General features: G+C 38.1%; 1 protein-coding gene and 1 long non-coding RNA gene across 2 annotated transcripts in view; one reads left to right on the forward strand and one right to left on the reverse strand.

The window, feature by feature from the left end:
• Positions 1 to 11,958, reverse strand: part of LOC111820786 (uncharacterized) — a 55,071-nt gene extending 43,113 nt beyond the window's left edge. The window contains exons 1-2 of the long non-coding RNA XR_002824299.1: positions 11,949 to 11,958; positions 620 to 696 (exon numbers count right to left, since the gene is read on the reverse strand). This is a non-coding gene — a long non-coding RNA (uncharacterized LOC111820786). The remainder of the gene's footprint in view (positions 1 to 619; positions 697 to 11,948) is intronic.
• The window catches only part of HDAC9 (histone deacetylase 9), a 700,487-nt gene that overhangs the window by 325,900 nt on the left and 351,862 nt on the right, over positions 1 to 22,725 (forward strand). The window lies entirely within an intron of this gene.

Here is a 22,725-nt window from a genome sequence, read left to right on the forward strand (position 1 = left end):
CCTATGAATTCCCTGAATGGGAATTGACTCAACAGCAATGGGTTTTTGGTTTTGGTGTATAAGACATTCTTCCATGAGTACTTTTATCACCTTAAATCAAGATTTATTGATGTCAAACAGTGGTATTTCATCAAATGGGCTGAGCCTCTTCGACAAAGGTGTGGAGGCAGTGACTGTGGAATGAGGCCCCAGGCTTGGTACAAAGGAATACAAGTTCAATTCCAGCCAGCCAGTGCATTGCTGCCTGCTTCTCAACCCTTTCTGCAAGAGCCCCCTTATCTGATGGTAACGGAGGCAGTTTTTATTCAGATTTCATATTTCCAAATGTTAGATATGAACTGAAGTGCATTTTAGCTTTCGAGGGTACACAGAGCTATGTTTCTGGCAAAGATATCCTGAGATGCAGAGGCCACAATTTGCATTTATGAAACTCAAGTATTTGCAAATCATATCCCATAACTGTTCACAGATTGTATGATAGGAGTATTGGGATATTTCATTTTTTATTTGACCTGAAGCTGTATCTTTAAACTTTGACTCTCCTTTGCAGATTGATGCTGCAAGGGTGGCTAGGATTGTAACTGTTCAGCCAATCCTTCTCTTCTGAGGCAACAATTACCTTAATTTTTCTCATGTTAAGAGTCTGTTCCTCTTCGCCACTTAGAGGAGAGGTCGTCTTGTGTTCTTCCTGCTGTTCTGAAAGACAGAACATTCTTGCTATTTCCAATTGTATCAAATTGTTTTCAAGTACCACTCATTCAAAAACTGCTGTTATAATATATACTGTGTATTCTTTTTCCTCCTAACGAAGAGATAAATGTAATTGTTTAGGAAGAAATTTCTCTTTAAAGTTGAGCAAATATAGGATCAGGCAAAAAATTTTGCAAACCAGATGTAGATGATATAACTAGCATATTTCAACATTCTGTGTGTGTGTGTGTGTTTCTATCAAAAGATATATCAGTTTTGAGAATAGAGTAGATTGGTTTTCTTTAGGAAATTTACATCCCCTCACTCAGATGACAAAAAACATATTTCATTGTAATCTGGTAACTTGTCAGTGTAGTTTTCCACTAAGGAATTTTTTTTTTAATTGTGCTTTAGGTGAACACTTACTGAGCAAATTAGTTGCTCATTAAACAATTAATACACTTATTGTTCTGTGATATTGGTTGCCAACCCTGCCAACCCCTTCTCAACCTTGGGTTCTCTATTTCCATTCATCCAGCTTTCCTGTCCCCTCCTGCCTTCTTGTCCTTGCTGCTGGCTGTGTGCCCATTTAGTTTTGTATACACAGTTGAAATGTGTGTGTTATTATTTGTTTTATAGGCCTGTCTAATCTTCGGCTGAAGGGTGAACCTCTGGAGTGACTTCCCAGCTGAGTTAAAAAGGTGTCGGGGGCCATACCCTCATGGTTTCTCCAGTATCTGTCAGACCAGTAGGTGTGGTCTTTTTTTTTTTTTTGTGAGTTTGAATTTTGTTTTACATTTTTCTCCAGCTCTGTCCGGGACCCTCTATTGTAATCCCTGTCAGAGCAGTCAGTGGTGGTAGCCAGGCACTATCTAGTTTTGCTGGACTCAGTTTGGTGGAGGCTGTGGTAGTTGTAGTCCATTAGTCATTTGGACTAATCTTTCCCTTGTATCTTGTTTTCTTCATTCTCCCTTGTTCCTGAAGGGGTGAGACCCAGTGGAATATTTTACGTGACCGCTCACAAGCTTTTAAGACTCCAGACACTACTCACCAAAGTAGGATGTAGAACATTTTATTTATAAACTATGTTACGCCAATTGAGCTAGATGTCTCCCAAGACCATAGTCCCCCTACTAAGGAATTTTATGGAAACAAAACAAAACCCAGAAAAATACAAATGTACTGATGTTTTCAGATATTTGTTTAACGCGTATTTATGTCTGAATGACTCCTCTGGAGATATCTATATCTTCATGTACATTTACAACTACATTGACACCAAATCAACTGTGCACTCTGAGAAAAAAATACTAATTTTATTTGGTTTGAAATACTTACACATGCATAGAAGGATCCTTTATTACCTGTGAATGGGACCGATATAATTATCAGTGTAGAGAAAGTGTCTGAGGACAGTAATTTCAGAGGTATAAGAAACAGCAAACCATTGAGGTCAACTTGCATGCTCAAATTCATTTTCTGCATGGGGGGGGTGCCTTCTGTTTCCTGAGAGAAATTCCCTCCAATTTAAGCACTTAAACTGTCCCAATTAACGCTAATAGAAGAAGATCCAGAAATTTGAATACATGTTTTTCAAAAACTTTTCTGGTGGGTTTGTGGGTCACTTTGTATTGGTCTTTCTGGTCTTATATTTGTTTCCGTACCAAAAAGTAGAGGGACTGAAGTGAGCAGTGTAAAACTAAAGTATATGTTGATTTTTTCCATGGGCTATTAATATCTTGTTACTGTGAGACAGAACAAGTTGCTTGGTGGTTTTTGGCTTGCTAGTATTTGGCTTGTAGGTAAAGGGAAGGAAAACATAGACCACCTCTAACATGAATGATGACCTCCAACTGCTCTTTAACATAAATTACTTTTGGTTATTTTCAAATTTATCTTTGATGAGTATTTTAACCTTTATGTATTCTCCATCCTCTTTGGTGTTATAGATGGCATTTAGAATGCTTAGTGTTCTAAATAAAATCAAATGTGTTCATTTTTCCGTGCTAGATAGAATTCAAGTTAATGTATTCTGCTGTGGTAAAAGATCAACATCAGGATTGCCAGTGTGGTGTAGAACATGTTGATCCACAATTATGTTACATGATCTAGACATAACAGAGAAACCACCGAAGAGTTTCACCAAAAGACAGCAGTTGTGTAACACAATGTAAGGGGAAGTGGGTGGGATTTGCAATGAGCACATCTTGTGTTTGATTCCTGGCTAAGTCACTAACTCGCCCTGACACCGCTTAAGATTTCTGAGTCTTAATTCTTTATTTTTTAGATGGGTTAATAATGCGTATGTCTCAGGGTTAATGGTGAGTTATAGAAGAGACAGCATATTTCAGGTCCATTTTAAGAGTTGGTACACAATGTGATAACTTGGGTTGGAAAGGAAAGAAGTATCACTTTCCTTAAGAACACACAGAAGTAGAAAGGTTGGATGACTTAAAAGAGAATTTTCCAAAATGTGTTTTTTGAAACATCAGTCCAGAGTTTTGGCCTGATGAGTTTTGGGAATACAACATTCTGTATAAGCTTTCTGGAGACACCCAATGTACTTTGCAAATTAATAGCTGTGAGAAGTCCTGCAATAAAATGACATATTTACATTGTTTAACATTAAAAACAAAACATTTGATTGTGACATTTTTTTAAATGTGGAAGACCTGTTCTATGGAAAACACTTTGAAACACTGGCCAAGGACATTGGTAATAGTCGTTTAGCTCCTTACATCCTAGTCTTTAGGTAACACATTTCCCAAGTTAAATGATGTGGTTAGTTGCCATAGAGTCTATTCCGACTCATGGAGATCCCATGTGTGCAGAGTAGAACTGCTCCACGTGGTTTTCAAGACTGCGACCTTTCAGAAGTAGATTACCAGGCCTGTATTCCGAGGTGCCGCTGCGTGAGTTCAAACCACCAACCTTTCAGCTAGTAGTCCTGTGCTACCTAGGGACCATTGAAATTAAGTATAACCAACAGCAAATCTTCTCTCTTAACTTCTTTGTGGCATATGTGAGGATTATTTTTGGGGGGGAGTCTAATTCCATTAAAAAAAAAACAAAAACAACAGTTGCCGTCAAGTTAATTCGAACTTATGGAGACCTCATGTGTGTCAGAGTAAAACTGTGCCTCATGGGGTTTTCAATGCTGATTTTTCAGATGTAGATCACCAGGCTTACCTAGTGCTGCTCTACAGAAATACCGCAAGTGAATGGCTTTAACAAACAGAAATTTATTCTCTCACAGTTTAGGAGGCTGGAAGTCCAAATTCAGGGTGCCAACTCCAGGGGAAGGCTTTCTCTCTCTGTTGGCTCTGGGAGAAGCTTCTTATCATCAATCTTCCCTTTAGTGTAGGAGTTTCTCAGTGCAGGGACCCTGGGCCCAAAGGATGCACTCTGCTCCCACCTCTTCTTTCTTGTTGGTATGAGGTCGCTCTCCTCTCTGCTTACTTCTCTCTTTTATATCTCAGAAGAGATTGACTCAAGATACAACCTAATCCTCTATATTGTGTCCTGCCTCATCAACATCATAGAGGTTAGGATTTACAACACGTAGAATAATTACATCAGATTACAAAATGGAGGACAACCACACAATAGGGCGAATCACGGCCTAGCCAATTTGACACACATTTTGGGGGAATACAATTCAATCCATAACACGTGCCTTTGGGTGGACTAGAACCTCCAACCTTTTGTGTAGCATCTGAATGCATTAACCATTTGTACCACCCATGTATCTTGGATTAAAACTGGTATTCCTTGATGTCACTTAAAGAAACTTCGGGGGCTACAGAAAACTAATGGAGATCTAGTATATAGCTCTACACTAGATCTGGGGATACAGCTTGGTGTGACTAAGTTTTTCTGTTTGCTGCTCTTGTAAATAAATTGGGCACGTAAAGCATCCAGAGCTGACAGTCTGGTATCTTTTTCAAACAACCTATAAAAGTGCCTATTTATACTTCATTCTAAAAAGGGAATTGCATCTTTTGAATACTGGTAAATAGTGAGAGTTTTTTTGTTCTTCTGTTCTTTTGAGGGGGAGGGGGAAACCTACATTATAGTCAGATAGTTGCTGTGAAAGAATATAGCCACATTCAGTAGTTAGTGATGAATGTTTTCAATGTAGTGTTTTCTATACTAATTTATTTTTAAATAGTAACTGAGTAGGAAAAGTAGATCAGCTTACATATTACTTAAGCCCTGTGACCCACACGGAACAATAAATTAAGACGTTCTCTGCCATTTATTTGTTAATAGGAGAGAAAACCAAACCATTTTCATTTTTTTCTACTTAGACTATTATAAAATTTTCTTAATAGTTATTAGAATTATCAGTTACAGCAATTAACCCTGAAGACATTCTTTGATTAGTATGTAGAAAAGGCATCCTTGAATGGAGGAATGAATTATATTTAAGACTTTTAATTGAATTAGTGATAAACATAATACTGTTCATATTACGAAGGTCAGAATGTCTCTGTCGAATGTATATTGTGTGTTTGTTTCAGCTAAACATTCAATATTAGAAAGCAAAGTGACATGGTTTACTTTAAAGTGAAAAATTTGAAGTCCTCCCCACAACACAGAGGAAGAATAGATGCTTCTGGTCCAGCAGCAGCACAACTTGAGTAATTGTCCAGTAGGGGCTGCTCACAGAGCAGGAAGCCTGGTTCTTCTAACTACATATTTCATGACTTCATGGAGAGTAGGATTTTAAGGCCATTCAAGTATCTTTAGTTGAAATAACCTCTTCATGTACTCCTGGAGTAACCCAGCCTGTGCTATCTACTCTAATACAATAGTGTGTGACCTACTCTAATACAATAGTATGTGTAAAATAAACAAATCACTAAATAAGTCATTTATACACTGTCAAGACATTCTAGAAACCACATTTAAAATGTTGCTGTGCATTAGTGAGGGGAACCCATAACTGTTTTTCCAGACAGAATCAAAGTGTTGTTGAATTGTTTTTAAACACAAATTTAGAGAATGAAATTGAGGGTAGTAAACGAGTAGCCAACTAAAGCAAAATAGGCTGGAATGTTGGTAACCGATTTCATACACAGGATCCAAGCAAAACATCTTGAATTGCTAGTACCATAATAAATTATAGTTTTTACATTCGTATTTTGCAAGTGAAAACAGCACTAAGTCAAGCTTGTGAAATAAAGATCAAACGACATTCTTAATTCACTCACACTTTTGACAACGAAGTAGACCTACTGCATCATGCAATAAACTGGGTAACCGAGGCTGAATGAAGAAGAGGCAACTGGACAGACACACCATGGGCAAAATGCAGTTGTAGATGGGGGGAAATGGGTGAGGTAGGCAAAGGGTTAATTGTCACATAGGATCTAATGAATGCGAAGGTTTCTCCTCCTTGCTTTGTCCCTCCTCTTCTCATGAGAGGACCCATACTACGTTCACCTAACACCTGAGGGGCTGTTATCTCATTTTCTTCAGGGTTAATTTTCTCTCTTTAACATAATGAGATAAAAGGCTGAATGGGTTGGTGTCCCGGGAGTGTTCAGAGGGCAAGAAATGGTCAAGAACTGGTTTATCTCCAAACTTCATTAGCCTGGTAGATAACTGATGCAGGGCGCCCCAATTAACTTAAAGAATGAGAGATTTCTAAGGGATGAGAGGCAGTGCTTACAATAATGGAACTTGGCCTCCTGCTTCAGAAAGGAGAGTCACAAATCCCCTTCTCAGAGCGGGACTCTCCTGGGTAGAGAGGATGGGCTGATTTATTTCTCCTTGGTGTCCTGGAGTCTATCTGCCCTGATTGACTCTCTTGATCTTGACATCAGTCACTTTGGAGTCAAGATAATGAAAACGGCATTAAAGGGGCCCCTCCAGTTTATGCAAATGGCACTTTATCTTCAAAGGGGCCATATCTTTAGGAGAGTTTTTTTTTTTTACTACTTTAAAAGTATTAATAAAAGAAAATGTGTTCGATTTTTCCTCCCTTCTACTCCTTGTTTCCTCTAATTTCCATATCCAAGGGGATGACTTGTTTTTGTTTTTTAATTAAAACCCTAAGCATCTTTGATACTTTATCTAAGGAAGGCAAGTTTTATTTAGTCTCTAGTTTGCTGCATGGAAATAGCCAGGACATAAGTGAGGCTTAAACATTGCTGTAAACAAATGAAGTCACGCAGTGTGGCACATCTTGGGAGTGGACGTCTGGAGCCAAGACAACTGGAGGGAACTCAGTCTTGCAACTCACAACAGGTGTTCCTTAGTGTGACAGTGCAAAAATAATGGCACCGTTTGGAACTACATCTGTGTATGGACTTCAGGAGCCCTGACAGCGCAATGGTTAGGCACTCGACTGCTAACCTAAAGGTTTGAACCCACCATTGGCTCTGTGCGAGCAAAGACCTGGCAATCTGCTCCTGTAAAGACTACTGCCTAGAAAAACCTATGGGGCGGTTCTACTTTGTCATACAGGGTCTCTATGAGTCTGAATCTACAGCACACAACAACAACATGGACTTCAGATGCTACCACTCAAGTTAGAAAAGAATCATGTTATGTCTGTACATGGATTCTATGAGAGGGAATTGGAGATAATGCACACTGAAGAAATACTGGAATCATGGGGGAGTTCTGTTTCACTATCTTTTGTGCCATGCTATTTATTTAACAAATAATAACAATATAGAAATTGTGACAAAAGATGAAGATTGTGATAGACCATATTTACTGGACATTTTAGTAGATTGATTTTGAAAGGGTGTATGTGGCTTCCCTTCAGATACACAGAAGGAGCCTGTGTACAGCATAGTGACACTTTCAGTGACCAGAATGGGACATACAGAGCAACCGTGAAAGAATGAACAGTTTGCTTGATAATAATCTCTCTGGTGTTTTCAAAGTGTTGCCAGAGTTAGAGATACAGGATTTATTTTGACCTTCATGTCAGGTCTGTGTTCCTTGGTATTCCCAGTTTAGAATGAATGGGTGGTTTATGACGGTCCAACAGGAGCTTATCCTCCCCTGAACTTTCTTTAACAACAACAACAAAAAAAAAAGCACAGCTTTCCTTTTTCTTGAGAAAATCTGTACCTAAATCATAATGTCTCAGTTTTCTCTCATAGTTTTATTTACTTTCTTGCTGGTATTTTGAATACAATGGGCCTTGAGGGTAAAAAGTTTTCCATAAATATTACACATACAACTATTCTGCAGCATGCCCTCAAACTCTTACTGTTAATTTGAAAGTTAAAAGTTGTAATATCTTTTATCACAACTATATTGTCTTTACGCAACATGTATTTAAAATGTGACAGGACAATTTTGCTCTTAATATCATTTTTGTCTTTTCCTCAGTATTTCCAAATCAGGTAGTAACTAACTGGATACATTTACACATTATTGCAAAATAACTTCTTTAAATCCAACAAACTTGTACTTTAAACTAATCACTGAAGCAGACTGGCTGTGAAATAATAATTAAGTTATCTTAAATGTCACCACAAAATATAGAACTTTATATTATAGTTATATAACTATAATTATGTTATATGTTGTAATTATTATACACCCGTTGCCGTCGAGTCGCTTGCTACCGATAGCCACCCTATAGGACAGAGTAGAACTACCCCATAGGGTTTTCAGGGAGTGGTTGGTGGATTTGAACTGCTGATCTTTTGGTTAGCAGCCTTAGCTCTTAATCGCTGTGCGAATTATTATATAGTAAAATATTATATAGTTATGTTATACTTTAGTCATATGATCACTATAGAAATTAACCAGAGGTCATTCTTACTATTATTTGAAAGAGGAATTTGATGGCTGTACAATTACAGGTTATAGTCACAATAAATAACAACCATTTGGCATGCACAGTGATCAATCATTACATACTCATTGAACATCATCAGCTTTGTGGGCAAGATATGTAATGGATACAAAGATATCTGTTGGAGTTAACATAGTTTCCCACAAAGAAAGAAAAACAATTTTTTGAGGAGAAATAGAAGGCACCTGGAGAGTTCCTTTGCTGGTGAAGACACAAATACAAGTCGTTAGTGTTGGGCTAACAGTAAAACAGGAAGTTTTACTTTGGGATTACATTAGAAGTCCCAAATTCTTTTTTTTTTTTTTAATTATTGTACTTTGAATGAAGGTTTAGAGAACAAACTAGCTTCTCATTAAACAGTTAGTACTCATATTGTTTTGTGACATTGGTTACCAGCCTCATGACATGTCAACACTCTCCCTTCTCGACCTTGGGTTCCCTATTACCAGCTTTCCTGTTCTCTCCTGCCGTCTCGTCCTTGCCCTTGGACTGGTGTGCCCTTTTAGTCTCGTTTTGTTTTATAAGCCTGTCTAATTTTTGGCTGAAGGGTGAACCTCAGGAGTGACTTCATTACTGAGCTAAAAGGCTGTTCAGGGACCAGACTCTCAGGGTTTCTCCAGTCTCTGTCAGGCCAGTAAGTTTGGTCTTTTTTTGTGAGTTAAAACTTTGTTCTACATTTTTCTCTAGCTCTGTCCAGGACCGTCTGTTGTGATCCCTGTCAGAGCCATCAGTGGTTGCAGCTGGGCACCATCTAGTTGTGCTGGACTCAGTCTGGTGGAGGCTGTGGTACTTGTGGTCCATTAGTCCTTTGAACTAATCTTTCCCTTGTGTATTTGGTTTTCTTCATTCTCCCTTGTTCCAGACGGGGTGAGACCAGTGGAGTATCTTAGATGGCCGCTCACAAGCTTTTAAGATCCCAGACGCTATTCACCAAAGTAGAATTTAGAACATTTTATTTATAAACTATGTTATGCCAGTTGAGCTAGGTGTTCTCAAGACCGTGGTCCCCACAGCCCTTAGCCCAGTAATTTGGTCCCTCAGGGAACTTGGATGTGTCTATGGAGCTTCCATGACCTTGCCTTGGTCAAGTTGTGCTGGCTTTCCCAGTATTGTGTACTGTTGTACCCTTTACCAAGGAAGTCTCAGATTCTTAATGTGGAAAAATCTCCTCCTAAGGACAGTCTGCAGGAACCTCGGTGGCAGAGTGGTTGAAGCACTCGGCTGCTAACCAAAAGGTCAGCAGTCTGAACCCACTAGCCACTCCAAGGGAGAAAGATGTAACAGTCTGCTTCTGTAAAGATGTACAGCCTTGGAAATCCTGTGGGGCAGTTCTACTCTGTCCTGTAGGGTCACTATGAGTCAGAATCGACTCAACAGAAGTGTTTTTTTTTTTTTTTAAAGACTGTCTAGGAGTCCCTAGGTGGCGCAAACAGTTAAGCCCTCAAGTATCAAGTACTAACTGAGAGATTGGCAGTTCAAACCTACACAGAAGTGCCTGGTAAGAAAGGTAATCTGTTTCCAAAAAATTACATCCTTGAAAACCTATGGGAACAATTCTGCTTTGCACATATATGGTCATCACGAGTCAGAATAAACTCAATGACAACTTTTTTTTTTTTTTTAAGGCAGGTCTAGAGCTTCTCTGAGATCATGTCAAGGTAGATGCTTATCATGGCAAGGCCTAGCCTACTCAAGATGAGATCCTTAGCATTTCTTTTCATAAGAAAAAAAAAGCCTACGTGTTTTCCTACTCATTCATGTGATATCCTCCTCTTCTATTTTTTAGTCCGAAATTTCTGCATAATCTTTGCAGAAAATTTGGCAAAAAAAGACAAGTATAAAAAGTAGGTGAGAAATCATCCATAATCCCACCACCCAGAGGCAAACACTATTAACATTTTGCATGCTTCTGATAGTCCCTCTCTCTCTACTTCTCTCTCTCAGTGTAAATGTGTGTTTGTGTGCTGCATTTACCTTGCTGCTTTGTAGAGATCAGAAATGTTTTTCCCTTTGAGTAACTTCTAAAGTATTTAGGCGAAAATATTGTCCCTCTCCTGTACCTTTCAATTGCCACTTATGTTCAGGCTGTATTAACTGATTCATCATTTAGCCACTGATATTTCTAATGTGTTCAGATGGCCATTGCCTGCCTTCTGAGCCACCAAGATTTGCTCAGTATTCATAGGACCTGCAAGAAGTTCCTGTCAGTGATCTTGGCATAAGCCAATAATTCAGAACGGAAGTAAACAGATTTCTTTCTCTCTTTCTCTAGTTCAAAATGGAAGTAAACAGATTTCTTGTGATGCTCATCACTGCCAACATTTTCATTGCCCACATGAATGTGATTAGTGTTACAGCCTAGTCTAAAACACAAGAATTCAGATGGCAGCTTGGAAGTATGTGGCGAACCCTAAGCCTTATGAACCAATGATATCATGAATAATATTAAAATGAGACCCACTAGGAGAAGATATGTGAACAAAAATTATGCGATTATTAAGTCATGGGACAGGTGGGAAATTCAGCTGTTATTATAAATGCAGATTATAACCCTGAGAACATTTCACCAAATAGATCAAAAACATTTTTGATCAGAATTTAATATAGGCTAGAGCTGATAACGTAAACCCCTTGCTACCTCCACCAAATGACTGAATAAACTTTATTTTTCAGGTTGAAAGGACTTTTCTAAAATTCCTCATTCTTAATGCTCTAAAACGCCCGGGATCAGAAAATTAAATTACGCCATTTTTATCTGTTTGAGATCAGCTCTGTTTCCTCCTTTGCTTTGTGTTTACCTTCCTGCAGTAGCTGACATCAAAATGTTTTCTGGAATGCTGGGGCTAAATAAGTTATGCTTAACTCAATATCTAATACAAATAGCCCTGGGGAGCTTCAGCAACACAATCATAAAAGCTATAGTTTCCTTTAATAGCTTGCCACACTTTGCTGATATAGTATTTCTCTAATCACCAATCTTTACGTGCCTTCCTGACCTTGGAGCTTTCAGCCCAAATGGCTTTGTGGTATCAAAGGCCTATGTCATTGGAAGAGTGAATGGCTTTCATTTTTCCCCCTTGAAACTTCCGGTTCCTGGCATCTGTAAAGAATTACTCCAAGCCGTGTTTTGCTGCCTTGCGGCCACTGCCCCATCCAATGGAAGTGACTTTCCCAGAAAGGTCACAGTGGTCAGTAATAGTTGGATATTGCATTCAAAGAGGAGGTAAATCTGATTTCTCTATTTTTTTCTATTACAATGTTAATTACTTATTCTAGCGTCACATTAGTTGTTAAAAATATAAGTAACATTTTGCTTTGCAACATATTTCAGCAAGGAAGTGTACACTTTGTCGTATAGTAAGGCTGAAAAAGTTAGCAACAGGCTTCGTAAAATCATCCAATTTGTTGGGAAAAAGTAAATTCCACTTACACCTTGTTGGGGGAGATTACTCTCTGGCAGTGCCCTTGAATGCATCTTCAGAACTGGTCACTCCACAGGATGTAAAAGAACACACAAGGATGTGACACTGCAGTGACTCAGGAAGCTCAGCTCAACCCTGTCCAGTAACTGTGACAACTCACTATCAGCCATTGAGACCTTCAGGACTTTTGACTCAGACCTTAAAGTACCATTCTGACTGTTACTTAAAGTTGCATTTCCCAGCATAATTATGTTTTGTGTTTTCCGCATGGTCAGTAGTGAAGGACTGTATGGATACATTTCCAGAGTACGGGCTACTGGCTTAGACTGGAAGTGTGGGTAATGGATACCTTTTTCAAACGTTCCAATGACTCAGTGAGTGGCTTTTAAATAGTGTCTTACCTTCTCTGTGCTTTAGAATCTTAAAAGAGAGAGAGAAGTGAGAGAGAGAGAGAGAGACAAGGTAGAATACTACGGAGTCTTGTGAGGCAATTTGATATGTTTCCAATGTGGGATTCTTAATGCAAGTAAGAAGCGTGTGTTATTAAAAATAAAAATTAGTGTAGAAGAACCAGATATAAATTTTTTGAGGTACTAGCATGGCATGCATTTTTAGCAATTTCATCTATCTATCTAAAATCTTTACCTACTTTCACTACTGCAGTGAATACTTCATGTACTTACTCCTGAGAATGCCCACTAGCTATAATTTAATGTCAGCTTCTTAATATTTTTTTCCTAAATGGTTCCTAGAATATCATTTTGTATATTAAAATATTCCCCACCAGTTTCCAGTTTATGTTATTTTCTATAGTAATATATATGTATATTAATACTACTGAGGATTAAAATTAGAAAAAAACTCCATGATTTCATAATAACCTTTTACATTTGAGTGCATTTTAAGTCTTTTTTTCTATTTTATGTATAAAATATGTAGAATTTTTACAAAATTGAATTCATATTAAATGTACAATTTTGTAGTGTTTATATTTGCATTTAGCATTTTACCACATACTGAATATTTTTTTGAAAACACATTTTTGTGCTAACAGAATGAACTAATAGATGAATATACTATCATTTGCTTTATCAATTCTCCTATTGTTGAATATTTTGTTTAGTGTTTTTCCTTTCTTTTAAATTTTTGTTGCTCTCATAAAAATGCTGAGATAAACATTTCTGTACATACCACTTTCTTTAAGACACAGTCTTGATGCAAAGTTAGTGGGGTGTATAAGCATAATTTTTTTAAGGCTCTTTCTCCATGCGCTACATTGCTTTCCAGAAAGAGTCTAAGAATTTACATTTGCACCAGTGGTCAGTAACCACTATTTTTATTGTTCCATTTCCAACAATATATTTTATAATTGTGCTACTCTTTTTCAATTGGATATTACATTATATTTTTAATGTGTCATATTTTATTAATATAATGATTGCTTATTACTAAAACTAAAGTTCTAGGAATTTGGAGTTTAATGTTTTCCAAAGATGCTAGCATTACTTGTTTTACCACTATCTTTTGTGGATAGTTCTACATGTGAGGTTAAAGTGGAAGAACAACTCAACTAAAATAAAGGATTTGAAAGAGGAAGTCCAAATATAACAAGTCTCACTTTAAATTATGGCTGTGTAAATGAGAAAAACTCAGTCTAAATCCCGATATATGTTTGAAGTCTTCATATCCTGCATGGAGAGATTTGAAGACAAAAGAATCTCTCTTAAACACAATTAAATAAAAATTCCACAATGCTGAAAATAAATTGGAAATATGAGATTAATGGTTACTAAGTATAAGACTAGTAGTTCATTGAAAACGTTTTCCTATAAACAACTAAATGTTGAAGCCGTAAAATCCACAAGAAAATATTCTCTGTTTAAAAAACACAATATTGCTATTTTTTTTACTATTTATTTCACCTGCAGGTTCGAATACATATACATATCTATTTCCCACTTGATTATGTACATCTCTTGGATACGTATTTATTTCGAAATTAGAATAGCTTAAATAAGAAAGTGAATGGACGAGGAGTCGCTTGCACATTAGCCTCCGGAATCCCTTCAGTGCTGAGTCCTCTTCATGGCAAATTAACTTTTTACTAACAAGGGCCAAACATGCCTTTTTGGGGCACTTTTCTTTGAGATCGAAGAACTTAAATCTGTCCCAATTCATAAACATTAAAACTATCTAACTCTTTTTAAGACTTTAAAATTTGATTTTATTCCATTTGCATAGGAAGAGCTGAATTAGTGCTTTAAAAATATCAGAATTGTTGTTTAGCAAATCCCTGGATGTTATTTTATTGTAAAATGTGTGAGTTTTGTGTTCATACTGGTTTAACCACCATGGAGACAGATTGGTTTCAGCGATTCTATGGATTGAAGATAGATTTGTTTTATCTGGTTACAGAAAGGATAAAATACAAAAGATTTAAGGGTTTTATTTGTTTCTTTGTTTTTTTCCTGTGACTTTTACAATTGCTGTTTTGATGAACTGGATTGTTTCTAACTCCAGTTCTTCTGCCAATTAAGTGAATATAATAGCCTCTCTCTAACAGCTTTTTCAAGAAACTTACCAGGGAAGATCTCAATATTAATGTTTAAATAATTTAAAATTAATTAAATTGAGGAAATATATATAGTTGTGGAATAGCCAGAATATCTTAAATGAAATACCTGTTTAAGGAAATAAGCCCCATAGATGGTTACAGAGTAACAGGCGAGCTTATCCTAGCCTTGGAAGCCTATAAGAAAGGAAAAAAATAAATGTCTCTTTCTTGGAGAGAGAACAATTCTGAAAGTTTTCGGGTCTTAGCACATTTAGGGACTTGGGATGTTTCTTATACACTATTGTGTGTGAGACAGAGGAGAAGAGAAGAAAGGAGAGGGTAGAGAAAGGAAGGGGAAGGCAGGGGAGAGCAGAAGAGAATATTGAAAGGCTTTGACTTTCTGTGAGACACGGAGAAGTCTCATCAATAAGCTTGTCTTCTCCTTATTGTCTTTACAGGCAACCCCTGACACCCGTGACTTCCCCCTGCAGCTTTCTGCATAAAGACGGGTACCAGTGAAATTGCCTTTCTAGAATTTAGATTCCTGAAATTCACCAAGGTAGCTGATATGTTCATCAAGATGAGACGGGAGAGTGAGGTTGTCTCCCACTGAGAGTTAGTAACAGTTTTTAATTTCTCCAAGACTCAGCTGGATTTATATTTACGTTTTTGGAGAAGCACTACTGAGTTGAGTTGCTTTTGCTCTATAACAAACCAGCCTGAAACCTAGTAGCTTGAAACCATACAAGCATTATTTTTCATGAATCTGTTGGTTAGCTGGGTGGTTCTTCTGATCTAAGCCAGCTGGGCTGGGGCAAAATGATCTAGAATGGCTTCCTTCCCATGTCTGGGATGGCTGGGATGGCTGGGAATGCGGAGGCCTCTCTCCGTATCGTGTCTCATTCTCTAGGAGGCTAGCCCTGGCATGTTCATACACATGGTGCTACACAAGGGCTCGCCCCAGCCAGAAGGGGCCAGCCCTAGTGGGCAAGTGCTTTTCAAGTGTCTGCTTCTGTCATGTTTGCTGTTGTCCCATTGGTTAAAGCATGGCATGGACATACCCAGGGTCACATGGGCATGATTCTTTGTCCGCCCTTACTCCAACATTGCACCACCATCATATCCCAGATTTCTGAAATTCATTTCAATTAGACAAATCCAGAACCTAATTAAAATTCTTTAATAATTGTTACATTTATTTTTCTGCAAAATTCATATTTGGATCAATGACCTTGAATGTCTAGAGACTTGTTTTTTAAAAGTGTTTGTATTTTCTCTTTAAGGAAAAAAAAAGCCCTCTTAGATAATTAGAAATTCTCCCAGTTTTGGCACATCACTGCAGTCATTTGAGATATTTAGCGGAATAACGAATGCATGTGTTTTATACAACTGTGATTTGGCATGCCAAATAAACATTTTTTATTCTCTTATCTCAGAACTTTATCTTGTGATGCCATCTGTTTAAAAACAAATGTACTGTACACTAGTACTATGAAACCCAATTGATTAATATTACATGTATTTTCAGATGAAAGCAGTTTCTTAAGGATTAACTTATTGCTATTAGCAGCTCTTAGATACAAAATATCAAACAATACATTGCTAATTATAAAGCAATATATTGTTTTTTACCAATATAAAAAGCAAAGCTGCTTTAAAATGTATTTTTTATCAGAATCAATTACAAATATTCTTCTCACTATAGGAAGACAAAGGACTGGATAATCTTGTGGATAAAGGCACCTGTCAATATCACGCCTAGTTCATATATGAAATAGTTAAGGGACATCTGTTAGATATCCAAAGACATCCTAGATTCCTATGGATCTGTGATATTTGTAGAAATGATTTCCCATAAATCCATCCCAAGAAAGTACAGAGGAAGGAGCATGGGTATCGGAGACAGACTTTGGTCAAAATCATGGCTCTGTTAGTTACTGTGTAACCTTGAGCAAAATCATCCAATTTCCTTTGTTTCCGCAGACACGACATGGAGTTAAGTAAGACAGCAACACAGTGGGGACATAGAAAGAATCAGTGAGTTAATTCCTTCCCTCCCCCTTTTACTTTTTACTTTTCTTACTGTTTACCTGGAGCCCTGATGGTGCAGTGGTTAAGAGCTATGGCTGCTAAGCAAAAGGTCGGCAGTTCGAATCCACCAGCTGCTCATTGGAAACCCTATGGGGCACTTCAACTCTGTCCTATAGGGTTGCTGTGAGTCAGAATGGACTCGATGGCAATGGGTTCTACTGTTTTCCTACTTCAACTAGTTAAAGGTAGTTGAAACCTTTCTGACAGTTGCGCTTTAAGCATGATTTGGGAGCAATGAGAGAGACAGAGTGTGGCTTTGGGTTAGTCTGAACGTTGCTGGCCCGTGTAAAAGGACAGAGATCGGCACTGGTACTAGACCCAGCTTTCCGTGGTTGTTTTCTCCCCTCTCTGTGTGCCTGCTTTTTCAGAGGGGAGTCCCTGGGAGGTGCAAAACGTTAACACACTAGGCTGCTAACTGGAGGTTCCAGTCTACCTAAAGGTGCCTCGGAAGAAAGGCCTGGTGATCTACTTCTGAAAAACCAGCCATTGAAAACCCTATGGAGCACCGTTCTACTCTGACCCACATGGGGTCGCCATAAGTAGAAATCGATTCCATGCCACCCGAGGTTTTTTTTTTTTTGGCTTTTTCAGAGACCTGATAAATGTTCCATACTGACAATCTAATAGCTCGGCCGCTAGTGCTAATTATCACTCAAGTAAGAGGCACTTCAGGGCCATAACGAAAACTTAAAACACAAAAGCAAAAGCTTAGTAAGTGGGTTTGTGGATATCCCGATGCTTGCAGCACCCCCAGAAAGTGGATGGGTGAGCAGAGTAAAGTCGAGAGCTTCGATGAACATAACTTTGGGGTGCAGCCTGTAGGCTGTACCATTTCTGTGACCTAAATTTGTGTTTTTGCTAAACACTGGATGGCTTAATGTGTCAGTGGGTTGGAATCAAAAGTACGTTAGGACAACCATAATGCTATCCTGAGAGAACCCAGGGACAAGCTAATTAGGAATAAAGAGGTGAGGTGGAGAAGACAGGCTATCTGGGTAACTTCACAGGTTGAAATCCCCACATGCGAGGTGGCAGCACGGAAATCTGCATAGTAACAAACTTGTCATAAAGCTAGGATGACTCAACAGAACAATTAGAATTAACATTTTACTCTGACATTTATCAAAAATCTCTACCCATGTTTTACTCTTTGCAATGAAAACTGTGGTTTTGTCTCAGCATTTAGTAAGCTGTTGAGTAACTTTAAACATCCGTTTGTAAAGTAGGCACTCCCTTGTACAAAGGAAGAAAAGTTACATCTTTTGAAATCCCCACATCCCATATGAATCCTAAACTCATTCCATTTGAACAATAGTCACATATTGTGAAATCCGCACATACCAGATGAATCCTAAACTCACTCCATTTGAATGACAAATGCTGTAAGAATTCAAGAAAATATTCAGTATTTTATAGTAGGTAACATCTGTTTCAATTACCTCTTCTTTAAAACCTGTTTCATGTTAATAGTCCTAGAACTCTCTAAATCTAGTCAAAGAAAACCACATACTGTGAGTATAATATATATTTTTTCCTTAAAAAAGAAAAGCGGCTGCAATTTTTAATGTTCATTTTATATAAAACAACACTTCAGATATGTTTAATTTCTGAACAGAAGCTCAGAGGAAACCAAAAAGTTAAAAGTATTGTGGTATTATGCAAGCTATAATGTAGTCATATCTAACTTCCTACATCCATCAAATTATTATGAATATTCATAGACCAGAAAGCACAGTTTTCCCCAAGTAATTAATATTTGAAATTAAATAAAATACTTTAAAAGTAGCAATAAGAGCAAAATCCCACTGTTAGATTTCTGACTGCATAAATTAATAACAGATTGTTAAGAAAACAGACTTTAGAGTAAGTCTACGTTGCATTTCTCAGTTTGTATTTAAGAGCACAAACTGGGATATTCTCTATTTTAGCTGTTTAAATATTATTCAGTTTATTTAAACATAGTGAGATAATGCATGGAATACTAGATAATATTTACTAGGATTTTAAATTAGAAGAGCTGGGAAGAAAACAAAGGACAGACATTGGCAGTCAGGTTTGAATTTATGGAATTTTCTTTTTTTCCTGAGTGCCTAGGCAGTTTCACATTCCTACTTCTTCCTGCAGCATAACACAAGTGTGATCTGAGCTTGCTTCTCCGTAGTCTCCCCTTTCTCCACAATACAGGCAAACATGCAGTCCATTACTAATTTTAGACATTTCCTTTTGGGGATTCCCACAAGCAGATCCTACATCATGCCTTGACCTTGTGCTGCCTGACTGATGTGGCATCCTTGCCACTCCCAGGCCTGGGGAGGATGGCTAGGAGAAAAACTATATCAAACACAGCCCTTCAAAACCAGGAGCATATCCTGCTGCCCTGCAAGTGCCATCTGTCAGATCGTCTTGAGGGCCTAGGAGTGTCATTGCTGTAATAAGACCCAGTGACACCTACTTGTTCTGCCTGGTCTTCCTGCAAACATAGCCTTGACAGGATTTAATTTGCCACCCACAGAGAAAGGGAGTCTTAGGATTACAAAGGCACAGCTCAGGTATCACCCCTACTTTTGCTAACGCACTTCTTCTTCCATGACTTTGTTGACTTTGGGGGACTTTGGACTTCCTTGTTTAGAAATACAAGAAATATGGTGGGTTTTTCCTTACTTTTTATGTCTTCAAGATCCAGCGTTCTTCCATATACCACATAAAACTTTTCCTGCAATCCATTTTCCTCCAAAAACTTTCAGAAGTTATTCTAACTACTTAACTGAATTTGTAAGTATGGATTTTCCTTGAGGAACTGACTCAATCTCACTCACAACCACATCCTTGGGTGTTAGCTAGACACACCCCAATGATATGTTCATCTGCTTTGACCTTGACAGCATAGTCCTTTTAATAAAAAACAAAACCCATTGCTATTGAGTCAGTTCCAACTTATAGTAACCCTATTTTAGTTGCTTCTAAAATAGAACAAAAATGGGATTTGGAGCAAGGATACAGCTAAGAATCTCCTAGAAGTCTAAACATACCAGTGATTTCAACGTTGTTGTAGTTGTGAAGTGCTGTGGAGTTGGTTCTGACTCTTAGCGACCCTGTGTACAACAGAACAAAACACTGCCCGGTCCTGTGCTGTTCTTATGATTGTTGTTATGCTTAACTCATTGTTGCAGCCACTGTATCAATCCATCTCCTTGAGAGTCTTCCTCTTTTACAATGACCCTCTACTTTACCAAGCACAATGTCCTTCTCCAGCGACTGATCCCTCCTGATAACATGTCCAAAGTATGTGAGACGCAGTCTTGCCATCTGTGCTTCTAAAGAGCATTCTGGTTGTATGTCTTCCAAAACAGATTTGTTTGATCCTTTGGCAGTCCATGGTATATTCAATATTCTTCACCAACACTGCTGTTCAAAGGCATCAGTTCTTCTGCAGTCTTCCTTATTCATTGTCCAGCTTTTGCAAGCATATGAGGTGATTAAAAACACCATGGCTTGGGTCAGGGGCACCTTAGTCTTTAAGGTGACATCTTTACTTTTCAACAATTTCAAGAACTCTTTTGCAGCAGATTTACCCAAGGCAATGGGTCTTTTGATTTCTTGACAGCTGCTTCCATGGGTGTTGGCTGTGGACCCAAGTAAAATGAAATCCTTAACAACTTCAATCTTTTCTCCATTTATCATGATGTTGCTTATTGGTCCAGTTGTGAGGATTTTTGTTTTCTTTATGTTGAAGTGATTTCAATAGCTGATGGAAAACTCTAAACCTAACTTTAAACATCTGCAGGAGAGGTATTCCATTGCAGGTGCACAGGTTTGATAACAACAACAAAAAAAAAAAAAGCCCACCTCGCCTACCAACGACTAGCAGTTTAATACTAAAATATCGTATAAAAAATTAAGATAGATTAAGGGAAAAGAATGCTATTTAAATTGCCATTGTTAAAAGAAGATTTCATCATTTTACAGGAAATAGGATACTTTATTGTTTTATTGATGTGAAGAAGAAATAACATACATCAAGGCTGTCCAATAAATAATGTAATGGAAACACAAATACAAAGCACATATATGATTTAAATTTTCAGGTAGCCATGTTCAAAAATGAAACAGGTGAAATTATTTTAAAAATATATTTTATTTTACCCTATACATCCAAAATGTTTTACCCAATATATCTAATATATTACCAGGGTTCATGATACAATAATTTTTTTTCTTATATTTAGAGACATTAGACAGGATTTTACTTTGTTCTATTTTTTTTTCCTGCAGGACTTCTGGATTCTTTAATATGCTAATTTGTGTGTGGCTCTACAAGCCTGGGGCAGAGCCGGGTGTCTCCAACCACTGACATTCCAAAATGCTATCCCAGTAATTCTTTGATTTGAAGGTGCTCTCCTGTGCATTGAAGGATGTTTAGCAGCATCTCTGGCCTCTACTCACTAGATGTGAATAGCACCCCCCACCCAGTTCAGCACACAAAAACATCTCTAAAGCAGTTGCCATCAAGTCAACTCCAGCTCATGTCAACCCCATATGTAGAATAGAACTGTGGTCCTCGAAGTTTTCAATGGCTGATTTTTTGGAAGTAGATCACCAAGGCTTTCTTCTGAAGTGCCTCTGGGTGGTCTCAACCCTCCAGTCTTTCAGTTAGCAGGCAAGTTCGTTAAATGTTTGCACCACCTAGGGACTTGCCAAATGTACCCTGGTGTGCAGAGTTGCTCTAGTTGAGAACCACTGGGACAGACTGTGGAGCATGACCCTACCTGTTTACTTACATCTGCTTATCTAAATGGTCTTCATCTTCTATTCAAGTGATTAACTGGACACATTTACATGTGCTTATTAAATGATCTGAATGAATTCAAAAAGTGTTAGACTTTTAGGCAGTTTGAAGTATTTCATTGGCACAAAAAAAATAAACATACTCAGTTTCTAAAATGATGCTATAGTTAAATAATCTCTTTCATGTCTGGGAGGACTTGGGTCCCAGAAGACCTAGGTCCTTATCCATCTGTTTGAAACCTTTCCCTGGTCACTCCCATGTGGCTGAAGTCACCCCACCCCTCTTGTCTTCTGTGCCAACCAGCTCTACTGTTCACACGTGGTAAAAGGTCTATCTCCTCTGAAAGTTTCCTTCTTATTACTTTCCTCTCCCTGAGCAGCAATAAAATTTTCAAATCACCACAGTGAACCTAAACTTTCCATAAGTTTCCATATGCATGCTGATTGCATGTCTGATACATTTCTTTCCTGCAAAATTGTAAGCTCCTTGAGGTTAAGGACTGTGTTGATATTTAAAATCTACCATGAATCAAGGAAATTTGTTGGTAATAAAATATTTGCTTGATGATTGACAATAAAACTTGAATACTTTTATAAAAACAATAACATGTTCCCATTAATTTTATTTTTCCCAGTTTTCTCTTGTATTTTGGCCTGTTTCTTTATTGCTCATCATTTCTGGAAGGCTGGCTATGTGCTAGGCACTGGGGTGAGTGCTGGGGGAAAAGTTTACCATAGTAGTTCTCCACCTGGAGTGATTTTATCTGCAGGGGACATTTGGCAATGTCTAGAGACCTTTTTTATTGTCACAATTGAGGAGGAGGGGGCTTTTAGCATCTAGTGGGTAGAGGTGCAGCATGCTGTTAACTATTCCACAATGCACAGGATAGAGCCCACAACAAAGAATTACAGGACCCGAAATGTCAAAAGTGCCGTATTTGAGAAACCCTGAAGAGAAAGAGCCAAATCAGCCGACAGTTGAAATTGAAAGTGATGTATATCCTGATAGAGTTAGGAAAAGGATACCTTGAGAGTGTAGGAAGGGGACAGTAATTCCGAGTGCATGGCTGAGAAGCAGAGAAGTCTTCCCAGAGAAGATAATCTAGGCTGATGGTGCAGCTTGGGAACCAGCAGCATTTATGAATAAAGGGTGAGGCATTGGTTACCCCAGGGAGAAAGCGTGGAATTTAAGGAGACGAAACTAGGGATGGAGCTCAAGGGAAGCCAACTGTCAAAGGTAAGCAGAAGAAGAGCCGGCAGAGGGGATGAAAGGGAGGAAGTAAGTAGAAAGCAGGAAGATGGATTCATGGGGGCCAGAGGAGAAAATTATTTCAAAACAGAGAAAATCACTAACA

The sequence above is a fragment of the Trichechus manatus genome, unplaced genomic scaffold, assembly GCF_000243295.1.
Source record: "Trichechus manatus latirostris isolate Lorelei unplaced genomic scaffold, TriManLat1.0 scaffold00050, whole genome shotgun sequence".
Classification (NCBI taxonomy): Eukaryota; Metazoa; Chordata; class Mammalia; order Sirenia; family Trichechidae; genus Trichechus; species Trichechus manatus.